This window comes from Phacochoerus africanus, chromosome 5 (genome assembly GCF_016906955.1).
Source record: "Phacochoerus africanus isolate WHEZ1 chromosome 5, ROS_Pafr_v1, whole genome shotgun sequence".
Classification (NCBI taxonomy): domain Eukaryota; kingdom Metazoa; phylum Chordata; class Mammalia; order Artiodactyla; family Suidae; genus Phacochoerus; species Phacochoerus africanus.
The window spans coordinates 34,689,411-34,703,303 of NC_062548.1; the positions used below are offsets into that span (position 1 = coordinate 34,689,411).

The window sequence follows — 13,893 nt, forward strand, 5'->3', positions numbered from 1 at the left end:
TGAACCTGCATCCGCATGGTTACTAGTTGGGTTTGTAACCCACTGAGCCACAATGGGAACTCCAGATATTGCACTTTTTACAAATAAATATAACAGAAAAGAGACAGATTCACAGAGAGAACAAACTAGTGCCGTCAGTGGTAAGAAAGGTGGGGGAGGGGCAAAATAAGGCTGGAGGATTAAGAGGAACTAACTACTATGTAAGAAATAAATAAGTTAAGGATATATTGTACTTCCCAGGGAATATAGCCAGTATTTTATGCTAACTTTAATAGAACATAATCTATAAAATATTAAATCACTACATTGCACACCTAAAGTTAACATACCATTGTAAATCAACTATACTTTAAAGAAATAAATGTTTGTGACAATCCTGTGTCAAGTACATCTACTGGTGCCATTTTTCCAAACAGCATTTGCCCACTTTGTGTCATATTTTGGTCATTCTTGCAATATTTCAAACTTTTTCAGTATTATTATATTTGTTACAGTGATCTGGGATCAGTGATCTTTGGTATTTCACTTCGATTTGCCGAAGGTTCAAGATAATAGTGTTTTTTAGCAATAAAGTGTTTTTTTTCGTCTTTTTAGGGCCACACCCACCACATTTGGAAGTTCCCAGGCTAGGGGTGAATCAGAGCTACTGATGCCACAGCCACCGCAATGTGGGATCTGAGCCAAGTCTGTGACCTACACCACAGCTCATGGCAACGCCAGATCCTTAATCCACTGATTGAGGCCAGGGATCAAACACGCATCCTCATGGATACTAGTCAGGTTCATTATCACTGAGCCACAATGGGAACTCTAGCAATAAAGTATTTTTAAATCAAGGTATGCCCATTATTTTTAAAGATGTAATGCTATTGCTTACTTAATAGACCACAGTACAGTGTATATATAACTTTTATATGCACTGGAAAACCAAATAATTCATGTGAATCACTTCATTGCAATGTTTACTTTATTATGGTGGTCTGGAATCAAAGCCACAGTATCTCTGAGGCCTGCCTGTATAGATAGTATCACTCCATTACATAGGCAAGAAAAATGAGGCTCAGAACAACTAGGGAACCTGCCCAAAGTCATAGCACAGCTTGGATTCAAACCCACATCTGCCTGATTCTGGAACCTGTATTCTGGTTTGATACAGTTCACAAATCTGAACATCATGCTATGTTCATTTCTGCCATGAGTGAGCCTTTCTGCCCTGACCCTGTAGTTTCCTCCTTCAAAGGTCATCCCCTGAGGTGACTCAGAAGGTTGCTGGCACGTGTAGCCTTATCCTGGGCTGGGCTTGGCCGAGCATCCTTGGATGTGTTCCTCAGGGTTAATGACCCACATGGGGGAATTCACCCTTGACTCCTCCTCTACCCCAGATTCTATTCTGAGATGCTGAGCGGGGACAAGTTGTTACTGACAGCAGGTTTTCATTCTCTTGGTGCTGACAGGGAGATAATGAGTCAAATTGGCCTTGGTTATGAAATGAAGCACTGGGACGGAATTATCATCAGACTCCTTAGTGAGAAGAGCAGAGAAAGGGCTTTAAATTAAAGCAGTAACTGCCGACATGGTTGGCATTCAGACCATCTCCTTAAGTCTTTTTTCCTCTTCATGTCATCATTCAAAGAGACAGAGTAGGCAACTGGTAAATGGGAGAAAGGTAGGAAAATGCTGCGAGGCTGTGATAGTTGATCTTTAATAGCTCTCGTGTAGGCTCTGAGTCACACACTGAACAGGGAGCTTCGCCCCTCCCCTCAGCAATCCCACGAGGTAGGAGCACCCCCTGCCCCTTTTACAGGTAGGCAATTGAGTCACAGTTATCTTACTTGAGGTCACACATAGAAATCAGCCCCCTTTTCACCCCATAGTGGTCTCTCCCTGGGGACTCTATTCATTTGTCTTGGCTTTGCTTAGAAGCTGGAAGGAAGAAGGGAGAGCACATCAGAAGATAAAATCAGATTTCCCTGTGGTCTTCCTCTCTGTGTCATAGTTTTGTTTTGTTTTGTTTTTCTTTCTAGGGCCATACCTGTGGCCTATGGACGTTCCAGGGCCAGGGTTTGAATCAGAGCTGCAGCTGTCAGCCTGCGCCACAGCCACAGCAACGTGGGATCCATGCTGCATCTGAGACCTACGCCAGCCTGCGGCTATGTAGTTTCCTTAAACCCACTGAGCAAGGGCAGGGATTGGACCCTCATCCTCATGGACACCATGTTGGGTTCTTAACCCACTGAGCCATGACAGGAACTCCTGTGTCATAGACTCTAGTGCTTGGCTACCTGGGTTTAAATAGTGCCTCTATCATCTACCAGCTGTGTAACCTTAGGGAAGTTACTTAACCTCTCTGAACCTCATTGTCTCCATCCATTTGGTATAATTATGCATCTCCCTCATGGGGTTTTGTGAAAATTAGTTAATTTAAGTATATTAAGCACTTAAAAGTGTGCCTGGCACATAGGCATTGTTTACTGTTACTCTCATAGTTGCTGCTGTTGTTTTTATTATTGTTAGCTAGTAACGATGATAATGGTTATGATGGCATCAACGACAAGAGCTAAACGTCTGTTGTACCCTTCCTGGGTGGCCAGGGTTGACTGTGACTAGTGATTTGCCTGTGTTATCTCAAAGAGCTCTCATCGGTCCGGATACTTTTGGATGCAAGTGACAGAATTTGTGCATCCACTTGGCTTCAATGTCACTCATGATCACCAGTATCAGGAAACTTGGAAGAAAGACAGGTTTCTAAGTAGGCTGATTCAAAGGATCAACAGGGATGCACAGGTCCAGGCTCTTTTCATCCTGTTTTTTGTTTTGTTTTTTTTTTTTTCAGTGTTAGTTTCACTCACAAGCTGACCTCAAAATGGGTTAAAGAAACTCCAGGCATCACATCTGGACAACATCCAGAAAGGGAAGAGACCTTTGGAAAGACAGATCTTTTCTGAAAAGTCCTCAATCATTTTCTTCCCTTGTCTCATTGACCAAAGCTATGTCATATGCTCATTCCAAATCCACAGAGAAAATAGGATTTTCTCCAGACCAATTAAGCTACCCTGGGGCCTGAGGGTGAGGTCAGCCTTCCAGAAGCCTATAGCTACCTAGGAAAACCATGGTAATTGAAAAAAAGCAAACCCTGTAATGGAGAAAGGGAAATGGATCTGGGTCAGCAAAATCAGGTAGATGTTGTTACTCCTTTTTAATAGAGAAGGAAAATGAGGTTATGAAAAATTAAGTCATTTCATATAGTCGTCAAAAGTGAAATTCAAACTCAACTGTGTCAGTCCTAAAATTCATGCCCTTTAGGGCCACATTAAAGCTTTATAGGGTGTGGAGAAGAGATGTGACAATTTTATTGATTAAGCACATACCATACGCTGGGCACTTTATAAGAATCTTATTTAATTTCTTTAATCCAATAAATTAGGCATTTTAGTTCCATTCAATGGGGTTGAAACAGCAGGTGTGGCTTGCTGCGGGCTAGAAATCTCTCTGGCTTGAAAGGCCAAACTTATCCTATGACCCTAAAATAAGCAAATGTCATTCTCCTATCCCTCTATTATTTGGAATTCATATGAGAAAAATCAAACTTTTAATGAAGATCCTGACGTGTTTCAATTCAGTGACCTAGTTCTTTTTTTCATAATTTTTATTTCAGAATAAGACTTTCAAAAAGCACATACAGCTGTGAATTTTTCCTTTTTTTTTTTTTTTTTTGCACTCCAAGCTCTGTGACCTCCTCTTTCCACCTGCCTTCCCTGAGACCCTTTAGGATAAAACATCTTTTATTTTTATTTTTTGTCTTTTTAGGGCTGCCCCTACGGCATGTGGATGTTCCCAGGCTAGGGGTCTTATTGGAGCTGTAGCCACCGGCCTACACCACAGCCACAGTAACACGGGATCCAAGCCGCATCTGCGACCTACACCACAGCTCACGGCAGCACCAGATCTTCAACCCACTGACGAGGCCAGGGATTGAACCTGCAACTTCATGGTTCCTAGTCAGGTTCGTTAACCCCTGAGCCACAATGGGAACTCCTAAGATTAAAACATCTTAGTCGGCAGCTCGGATGCCCTCTGGGCTGTGTGGGATCCAGAATGTGTAAAGGGCCTCCTTGGGTTCCATGCTGGCTTGTCTGCTTGTCTGCCTCAGCCAGGAGCAAACAGAGAGCTGAGAGGATTACAACCTCATGAAACCCAGGTCATGCTCAGATCTTGGGCGGCCGCCCTCTTAACTTTCTCCTCTTTGTTCCCTCAGACCCCTTCCAGTGCTAAGACGGGGAAAGGAATTCTGATTAGTTGCAGCCTCCACAAGGTGCCAGGCAATATACTGATATTTCATTTGCAGAGTGTTCACATGAAATATTGGTATCCTTTGTGAAGGGGAAAAACCTAGTTCACAGAGGGAAAATAACCTCCCAAGGTCACACAGCTGGCGTGTGGGCATTTGGAGCTGACCTGTGTCTGACCTCACATCTTTGATTTTTCTGTTTCCCACACTGCACATTCCTATAGGGGGTCTGCCAAAGTCTTATGCTTCTTTGCACCCCTCCTCTGTATCCTATGCATAGTCATATTAATTCATCTTGATTGCAACTCACAGAAGCCTACTCAGATTAACTTAAGCAAATGGAGGAATTTATCATAAGAATACTGGTGTCTCACAGAGTACACAAGCAGGAGCATAGGGGACTAATCAGGGCCTTGAATGCCATATAGACTCTCCTTCTGTTATATGAGATTCTGTGTGTTTTCTTCAGTCTTAGTCTTATTAACTTATATTCGTTTACACAAACAAATTATAATAAATGATTGCTGGCACCTCTAGTTTATGTATGATTATATTATATGAATGGAGAAGACCTTATTTTTTTCTCCCTTCTTCTCAACCCCCTCTACCTTCTATGTTCTTAGGGATGAATTGGCTTGGCTATGGCTTGTATCCAACACTAGCCCACTCATCTGTGTTTAAAGGCTGGGATTAACGTTGGACCAAAATGGTGACTTCTCTTGCAACTTCATGGGTAAAGGGAGGAGGAAGTGATCTCAGAAATGTGAGGGGGAAATTCCGGAAATTTGTGGTCGTACAGGATAGAATACCTAATAGTTCTCCTTTATAACAAATATTGCCACTGTACTGCCTCATTAAGCAGATCCAGTGAATTACATGCAAAACATGTAGAACAGGGTATTGGTGTAAATATTCAATAAATACAGAACGTTTTTGTTTTAATTCATTGAGTATTTACATCAGCTTCCTGATGATATATAACACACACACACACACACACACATACTGGAGTTCCCATTGTGGCTCAGTGGGTTAAGAACCCTACACAGTGTCCTGAGGATGTGGGTTCCATCCCTGGCCTTGGTCAGTGTGTTAAAGATCTGGCATTGCTGTGCTGCAAGCTTTTGTGTAGGTCGCAGTTGCATCTTGGATATGGCATTGGTGTGGCTGTGGCGTAAGCCTGCAGCAGCAGCTCTGATTCGATCCCTAGCAAGGAAATTTCCAAATGCTGTAGGTATAGCCATTAAAAAAAATACATCATTTTAAAGATTTTTTCTCATTTTAGGTTATTAGAAGGTATTGAATATAATTCCCTATGCTATATAGGAGGTCCTTATTGGTTATCTATTTTATATACAGTAGTATATATCTGTTAATCCCAAACACATAATTTAGCCTCCCCCTTTCCCTTTGGTAACCATAAATTTGTTTCTATGTGAGTCTGTTTCTGCTTTGTAAATAAGTTCATTTGTATCTTTTTTTAGATTCCATACATAAATGACATCATATGCCATTTGTCTTTGTCTGACTTACTTCACTTAGTATGATAATATCTAGATCCACCCATATTGCTGCAGATAGCATTATTTCATTCTTTTTTATACAATATTATATACCACACCTTTATCCATTCATCTATCAATGGACACTTAGGTTGCTTCCATGTGTTGGCTATTGTAAATAGTGCTGCTATGAACATTTGGGTGCATGTATCTTTTCAAGTTAGATTTCTTTGTCAGTTTCTGATATAAGCCCAGGAGTGAGAGTGAGATACTTTGGATCATATGGTAACTCTGTTTTTAGTTTAAGGAAATTCCATACTCTTCTCCATAGTGGCTGCACCAAAAATACAGAAGGTTTTTCTTTGAGTTTTGAAGTGGAAAACAGAATGAGTTGCCATTTGGAGAGAAGAAATCAGTGCACGAACTCAAGGGGACATGGATAAAAGGTCATCGAATTTTTAGAATCACAGTTGGTGTGTGCTTATCTTTAAGACAGAGGTCCTTTGGTTACAGGGAGACTCAAAGTGTTTGCAGGTTTTTTCTTTTTCTTTCTTTCTTTCTTTTTTTTTTTTGCCTTTCACTTAACACCCTGTTCTTAACCATGGATGCACACGTGTATTTTTAAAGCAGTAAAAATACTGATACTTGAGTCCCACCTCTAGGAGTGCTGATTCATTTGACCTGGGGTGGGGCACCTGCATTAATTTTCCAAAAAAAAAAAAAAAATTCTTCTGAGGTGCGCCTAATACACACAGAAGGGAGAGCTACTAGTTTAAAGGGAGAAGCAGTTGCCTGAGGGTTTGCGCCTATTCCAAGAAGATGCTAAATCCCTAAAGCCCCATGATCCTAGGCAGGTAAGCGAAGGGTCTTTTGCTCCAGGTTCACGTGGGCCAGGCTCTGAAGTGATGTCCTCCCCAGGAGAGGCTGTGCTGAAGCCAGTGATGGGTCTCTTCTGGAACAAGACCTGTTTTGGGGAATTACAAGGGAAATAAGTGCAGGTGGATCTTGTTAGTGTCAAGTGTATTCCTACAGCTTTCAACTGGCTCTTCCCTTTGAATTCATCATCTCCCACCTGAAATGGCATTAGGGAATATTAGGAAGGGCTCTCAGAGACCAAAGGGGCTGGGATAACAGCTTCACGTGGCCATTCCTGATATATAGCCAGACTTTAAGAACAGAGGAATGTACACTCGCTGCAGTAGCTCATGTCAGGGAAGGCCTCCCAGTCCCAACATTTGTTCCCTCTCTAGACAGTTAACAACCACCTCCTGGCCACACAAAGTTAATAACAGCACCTTGAATCTCTATGACACTTTGTAACCTATAAAGCTCCCTCACAAACACTCCAGGGTTCCCCAAAGTGTGATAACATGGACCATGGGAGGTGTAGAAGATGATTTTAAGTGGTACACGGAGATTTTTAATAGTTATCTTAGTGCCTATTGGGGAAAGCATAATTATCAAGTGAAAAGAGATTACACAGATGTGATTTCTTATGATATAATGGATAATTAAGGTTTTTTCCTCCCCTATTTTGCGAGTTGATGTAAAGAGAAGTGTTCATTTCATGTTGTGAAAGATCTTGTGATGTGCTTTGAGGATGATCAAAGTTTGGGTGTCCCTGGGTTTTTTTCACCGAGTCACCAACAATCCAGAGTCAGCTTGCTGTCACTTGTTCTTGGCTTTATTCTGTGGATTAGGGAATGGGGGCCTTAAAAGTTCCAATAACTCATTGGGTTTGGGTTTTTTTGTTTTTTGTTTTTTTTTAAATGGGCTCAAATTCACGTTTTCTAATTCTAATTCTAGGCTCCTTTCTCCTACTTGACTCTTCAACTGAGAGTCATTGTCTAAACCAGAACCTTTATTTTTCTAGCACGTGAGGAAGGTCTTCATAGAGTCATCCACACTCAGGATTAACAGTATGCATGATTCTGGACACATAATGGAATGGACTAATTCAGTAGTTCTCTAAGGGTGGTTTCTGCGCCAATAGCAGAAGCATCACCTAGGATATGTGCACATCCTTGGACCCATTTGAGAACGGCTGGGTCAGAAACTCTGAGAACACAGACAGCTGTGTTTTATCAGGCCCATAGTGTGAATCCAAGGCACTCTAAAGTTTGGGGACTATCCTGTTGTTCTCAGCTCAGGGCGATCTTGCCCCCCTAAGAGATGTTTAGCCGTACATTTTCCATTATCCCGTCTGGGGTAGATGGTGCTGAAGACATTTAGTGAGTAGAGGCTACAGATGCTGCTAAACATCCTACACAGGACAGCCTCCCATAGCAAAGATTTACCCATCCCAAGATGTCACGTGTGCTGAGACTGAGAAACCCTGCATCCCACTGACTGACCTTGGCTTGATGAGCACGGCGCTTAGGGTACACTTAAGAGGCCAAACATCATCTGAACATTGTAGCATACTTTGGCCTCGGGTTGACAGAGTAGCAGGATTTCCATTTGCCAGTGTTCAGAGATTCACGGCCAGTGGGCAAGAATCTTCTCCAAGCTACCCATAGCCATGTTCGTCATATCTGAAATGGATATAAGTTGGTGGTCAGAGTTGATGATGGAGTCAAGCCCAAGAAACAGAGCAGCCCAAGGAAAATGTATGGGGCTGCTGTCTGGCAAACTCCACCCTTGCCTTCTCTGCACCCAGAACTTTGAACTGTCCCCTGGATGCTAGGATTCCACCCCTGCCAGAATAGAATGCACGGCCAGTTCCTCGATAACAAGGCAGGACTGTGTAAAGGTCAACAGCACTCTGTAGGGAATCAACCCCAGTTTTACTCTTTCTTGGCTGTGTGACTCTGGCAAATGTGTCACCTTCCTGAGCCTCAGCTTCCCTACTTATAAAATAAGGGTGATCATAATTGTAGTACAGAACAAGGACTGTATGCCCAATACAGGCAAAACACTTAGAACAAATGCCAGACCCATAGGACATGCCTGCCACATACTAACTATAATAATGATGAATTTTCTGTATTGTCTCTTTAGGTCTTACATCTTTAAAGCAGCAAGTCTGTCCCCTTCGTGCTCATTGAGAATATCTGATACCTTCATGTTTGGACTCATCCAGCCCCCATCTCCTCAGTCTATCTCAGATCTGACAGTGGAGGCTGCTTTGTCCAGGACCAACCTTTTCTCTTGCCTCATTTCTGCTATGCCAGCTGATGAAGAGCATGCTATGCCCTCAGCTTCTTGGACTTCACCCTGGCCCTGGAAGGTTGGTGTTATTGTTATTAGTGGGGATGGGACAGGTGTCTGACATTATACAAGCTGCTCCCAGTTTCAAATAGTACATTTTGAATGATGGGTTATCGGCATCAGGGAAGATATTTTCAGATGAGGGATGGCTTCGCCCCACCTGGGCAGGCTCTCACTGCAGTTTTCATAAGGTCAGCCTTGCCCAGGTTAATATGGCTTTCAAAATAATAAAGGGGAAGGAAGAATCAGAATCTGTCTGCTTTCATTAAGTTTCACCCTTGCCCGCATATTAGAATATGTATAACTCAGCATCATGTAAAAGGATGGCTGGCCTCCAGGTCAAGCTTGGTACCAAGGAGAAGACTGGGGCTCCTCATTAATGGTCCAGGAAGCAAATGGGGTCAACATCATTAATACCAGAGCATCCCTAATTCATCTTCAGATGATTGAGGTACTGAGGGAGGGGCAGTGGGGGAAGCCCTGAACATGTCATTAGGATCAGAGCTGTTCAAGCTTCTTTTTCTTCTATGTAACCTCTGAAAGAAGGGGCTCCCAGCTTAAACCACTGTTGACCTACTGCAAAAGCTTCTTTCTGTCTTTGCATCTGAGCATCACTGTGGGAAGCCTCCTCCAAGTAAAAACAGGAAAAAAAAGGGGGGGGGGGAATCTTGCACAGATGGCTCTGCAGTCCTCTTGATAGCAGTATCCTCATCTATGGAATTATTGGAAAGCAGTTTGAACAGGATTTGGAGTTCAAGGCTGAGGGAGGAGAGAAGCCCGGGGGTTCAAACATGATGGGGGCTCCTATCTGATTTGCTGTTGTTGTTCCAGAGTTCTGTTTCTGGGCCACAGAGTAGCTCCTAGGGTATGTGTGGGCTTTATGCAAAAATAATAAAGTCAACAGCCAGCCTCCCTCCTTCAGAAGGAGTTATTTCTTGAGTGTTTTTTATGAGCTGCCCTAGGAGGAGAGCACTGATGGATGGAGACATCTATTTCAAAGGTTTGTTTAGTTTTTCAGGGAGAAGTGATATTTTGGTGACTCATCCTAACAACAGTTGTAGGGGAAAATCTGCTAAAGGTTAAGAGCATTTAAACATCAGGAAGATGAAACAGTTAAATGACAGAGTATAGCTTACCAAGCCCCATGCTGGATGCAAGGGCAACAGCTCTCAGCCTTGGCTGTGCATCAGCATCATCCTTGGCACTCAAAAACAATTTCATAAAAAAAAAAAACACAATCCAATGCCAAACCCCAGGCTAATTAAACCAGAACCTCTGGGGATTCTCCCAGGAAGCCACCGTTTTTAAAGTTCCCCAGGTGATTTCAATGTGAAGTCAGGGTGGAGAATCCCTGACCTAAATTGTCAGAGTTGAATAGGGTATAATTTGCTCCCTTGAGAAAGTAAACAGATAATCATGGAAATATACATGTAGAAGACATTAGACGCATTAATAGTAATGGCCACAAGGGATGGGGTTTTTGGAGAGAATGAATAGACAAATCTTCTTTGGAAGGATCAGGGGATACTTCAAGGAAGAGATGATGTCAGAATAATTTTGAGGATAACAAAAGATTTTTTACCAAGTTGGCAAGCAGGGAAGGAGATTGGAGTGGGGGAAGGAAGCTTACATGCCATGCATGCAGGTAGAGAAAAGTCACAAAGATGCTGGAGATGTCTGACCCATAATTATTGGGTATGGAACAATTTGTGCAGAATGGTCTCAACACCCAACCCCGATGCTGCTCTTGACTGATGAGAAATCTGTGGCTGGGGAAAAAAAATCCTTCTTTCTCTACAGTGGAGCTTATAGTGTGAGAGCTGTGAGCTGGAAGGCAGTACACACATAATGACTTCCTTCCTGGATGCAGGGGTGACAGGGAAGACATTGAATGACAGCCAAACCTTTTGTGCTATTAATATATTTAACACATTTTAAAAGCATTTAATGAAATCCATGTGGCTTCAAGCCACCAGGATACCAGACCCCTCTTCTTGCCCTTCATCTTTCTCTCACCTCTTCTGCCAAAGCATTTGGCTTTCATGATGACAGGTGGCTTTGAGAACATCTCTTCTTCAGAATGTTTTAGTAGCACAATTGTATCACTTCCATGATGGGAGCATCTCCAGCCTTGGTTTTGGTAGCATTTGCCCATGTCTGCTCACCGACCAAGGTCCGTAATTTATCAAGGTTGGCATTTGGGCAGAAGTTGTGGTTCCTCTTGAAGTGGTAAGGTCTCATAGGAACCTTGTCAAAGTAGGCTGGGTAGTACTTGTCTAAGTTGATCCTTTGGTTATGCTCGTCACTAGCATGACTCTGCTTCCCCCATGCTTCTGGGTTCTTGCTGATGTGGCTGTCCCCAGGGCTTCCATGGTCCTGAAGTTGATGGTTCTTCCTTCATCTGATGGTATGTCAGTGACTGAGACAAAGGTGATGTTAATATTTTTGCAGTGACAGCATTTTCCTGAGTGGAGGCTGTAGCATATAGAAACAAAGACAATGGTGGTTACAGAGACACAATTTATGAAATCTTGGCACTTGGTGCAAATTTCGGCAATGGCATTCCTGTTTGGAATACTGCACTGTTCAAACCATATACCTATCGCCTGTTGCATTGTGAATAGGCTGATTTGTCATGTGACGTCTTGTTGTTAACTACAGTTAATTGTGGCATTGCCCATAACCATGATGCCACAAAAGTTACAATGACAACTTAAAAAATATTTCAAAGTCTTAATATGCCCTAAATGTGTTATCTATTTTTATGAAAACTTTGATTATGTTTTTCCACTTATAATTTTATTCTATTTATTTTATTCTTTTTTTTTTTTGTCTTTTTGCCTTTTCTAGGGCTGCACATGGAGGTTCCCAGGCTAGGGGTCTAATCAGAGCTGTAGCCACCGGCCTATGCCAGAGCCACAGCAACGCAGGATCCAAGCCGCGTCTGTGACCTATACCACAGCTGATGGCAATGCCGGGTCCTTAACCCACTGGGCAAGGGCAGGGATCGAACCTACAACTTCATGGTTTGAGTCAGATTCGTTAACCACTGAGCCACGATGGGAACTCCTCTATTTACTTTATTCTTAAGGCTCATCAAATGTTTTACTTGCAGTTTTTAAAATGTCTTATTTGCATATTTGTTTACTCATAACAAGGGGTAATATTTTAAAAAATTTAAAGAAATGCTCTTTCTTCTTTTTGTGGTAAATCAGGTTCTTCTAATACATCTTTAGAATAAGAAGGAAGAGTGATGCTACCTTGGGGAAGAGCAGAAGGTAGAATAGAGAACATCCTGGTGAAAGGGGAAGAAGTGGCTGAAGGTTCATTCCTGCTGTTTCAAGTGGAGCAGGAAGAAATGAGTTACTGGCTCAGGGAAGTAGGTGGTGAAACACATGTGTCTTCATCAAACTCTCTGTGATGACATGTAGGGAGGAGAAACCAGCTAGAGAGATTGATGGGGAGATGAAAGCAGAGAGGATTTTTTTCTTTTCCTGTTTCCTATCTAGGTTCTGAGAGGAGAAGGATTTATAAGATGCCCCCTGTGTTAACATAAGGTGGCTATTTCAAAGGCAGATCATGCTGCAGTTAGGGAAGAGTTAGCCTGAGACAGTATCTTTAGCCTCCCTTGTGGGGACTAAACAAAGCCAGATTTTTTTTTCTGAGTTACTGAAGGACCTGGATGTTAGCTAAGAATGCCTAGGAAGCTTGCTTTGGGAGCTCCAGAAGCAAAGTGATCTATGGTAGGGTGCGGTAGGGTGGGCCACCTGGCCTGGGGGCTGAAAGGGAGTGGTCTATATCTGAGGGATGTGCAGCTGGAGGAGGATTGTGGAGGGGCCTGTCACAGGCCCTGACTGGACAGAGAGAATAGAGATCTTAAGTTTACCTATCATGGGTTTCCACGTGGTCCACTGCCAAGCAGGGTGCCCAGAAACCAGTCAGCAAGGGATATCACCATGGAGACCGGAGGTGCCTGGATTCAATGGATGGGCTTGACTGAGTAGATCTGAGGCCCCTTCTGTCCCTGCCACCACTCCTGCCTCCTGATCCCTATCTGATGCCCCACTGAAGAATAAGTGTAAGAAGGGGAAATGGAAATGGAAAGTGCTGGGAAGAAGCTAACTCACCTTAAGAGACTGTTTGAGGAGTTCCCGTCGTGGCGCAGTGGTTAACGAATCCGACTAGGAACCATGAGGTGGCGGGTTCGATCCCTGCCCTTGCTCAGTGGGTTAACGATCCGGCATTGCCGTGAGCTGTGGTGTAGGTTGCAGACGCGGCTCGGATCCCGCGTTGCTGTGGCTCTGGCGTAGGCTGGTGGCTGCAGCTCCGATTCGACCCCTAGCCTGGGAACCTCCGTATGCTGCGGGAGCGGCTGAAGAAATAACAAAAAGACAAAAAAAAAAAAAAAAAGAGAGACTGTTTGAAGGGAATTCCCATCATGGCTCAGTGGCTAACAAACCCAACTGGGATCCATGAGGGTGTGGGTTTGATCCCTGGCCTTGCTCAGTGGGTTGAGGATCTGGTATTGCTGTGAGCTGTGGTGTGGGTTGAAGACACATTTTGGATCCAGCATTGCTGTGGCTGTGGTGTAGGCCGGCCACTACAGCTCCAATTTGACCCCTAGCCTGGGAACTTCCATATGCCTCGGGTGCAGCCCTGAAAATCAAAGAAACAAAAAAACAAAGATTGTTTGAAATATTGCATGGGGCAGCACTAACTTAATTGAACTAACTTTGTGTTTTCCCCATGACCCCTTGGGGTGAGGATTTGTGAGGATTATCAGGTGAATTCAGGAAATATAAATGCTGCATTGTTTTGGAAATCTGAGTATAATGTACAGATTCGTAATCCAACTATACTAGTTTGCAGGACTGCCCCAACAAATCACCATAA

General features: G+C 43.2%; 1 long non-coding RNA gene across 1 annotated transcript in view; it reads left to right on the forward strand.

Annotated features, from left to right (window-relative positions):
- LOC125126758 (uncharacterized) overlaps positions 1–13,893 on the forward strand; it is a 92,565-nt gene that overhangs the window by 25,010 nt on the left and 53,662 nt on the right. Inside the window, exon 2 of the long non-coding RNA XR_007134780.1 lies at positions 8,791–9,019. This is a non-coding gene — a long non-coding RNA (uncharacterized LOC125126758). The remainder of the gene's footprint in view (positions 1–8,790; positions 9,020–13,893) is intronic.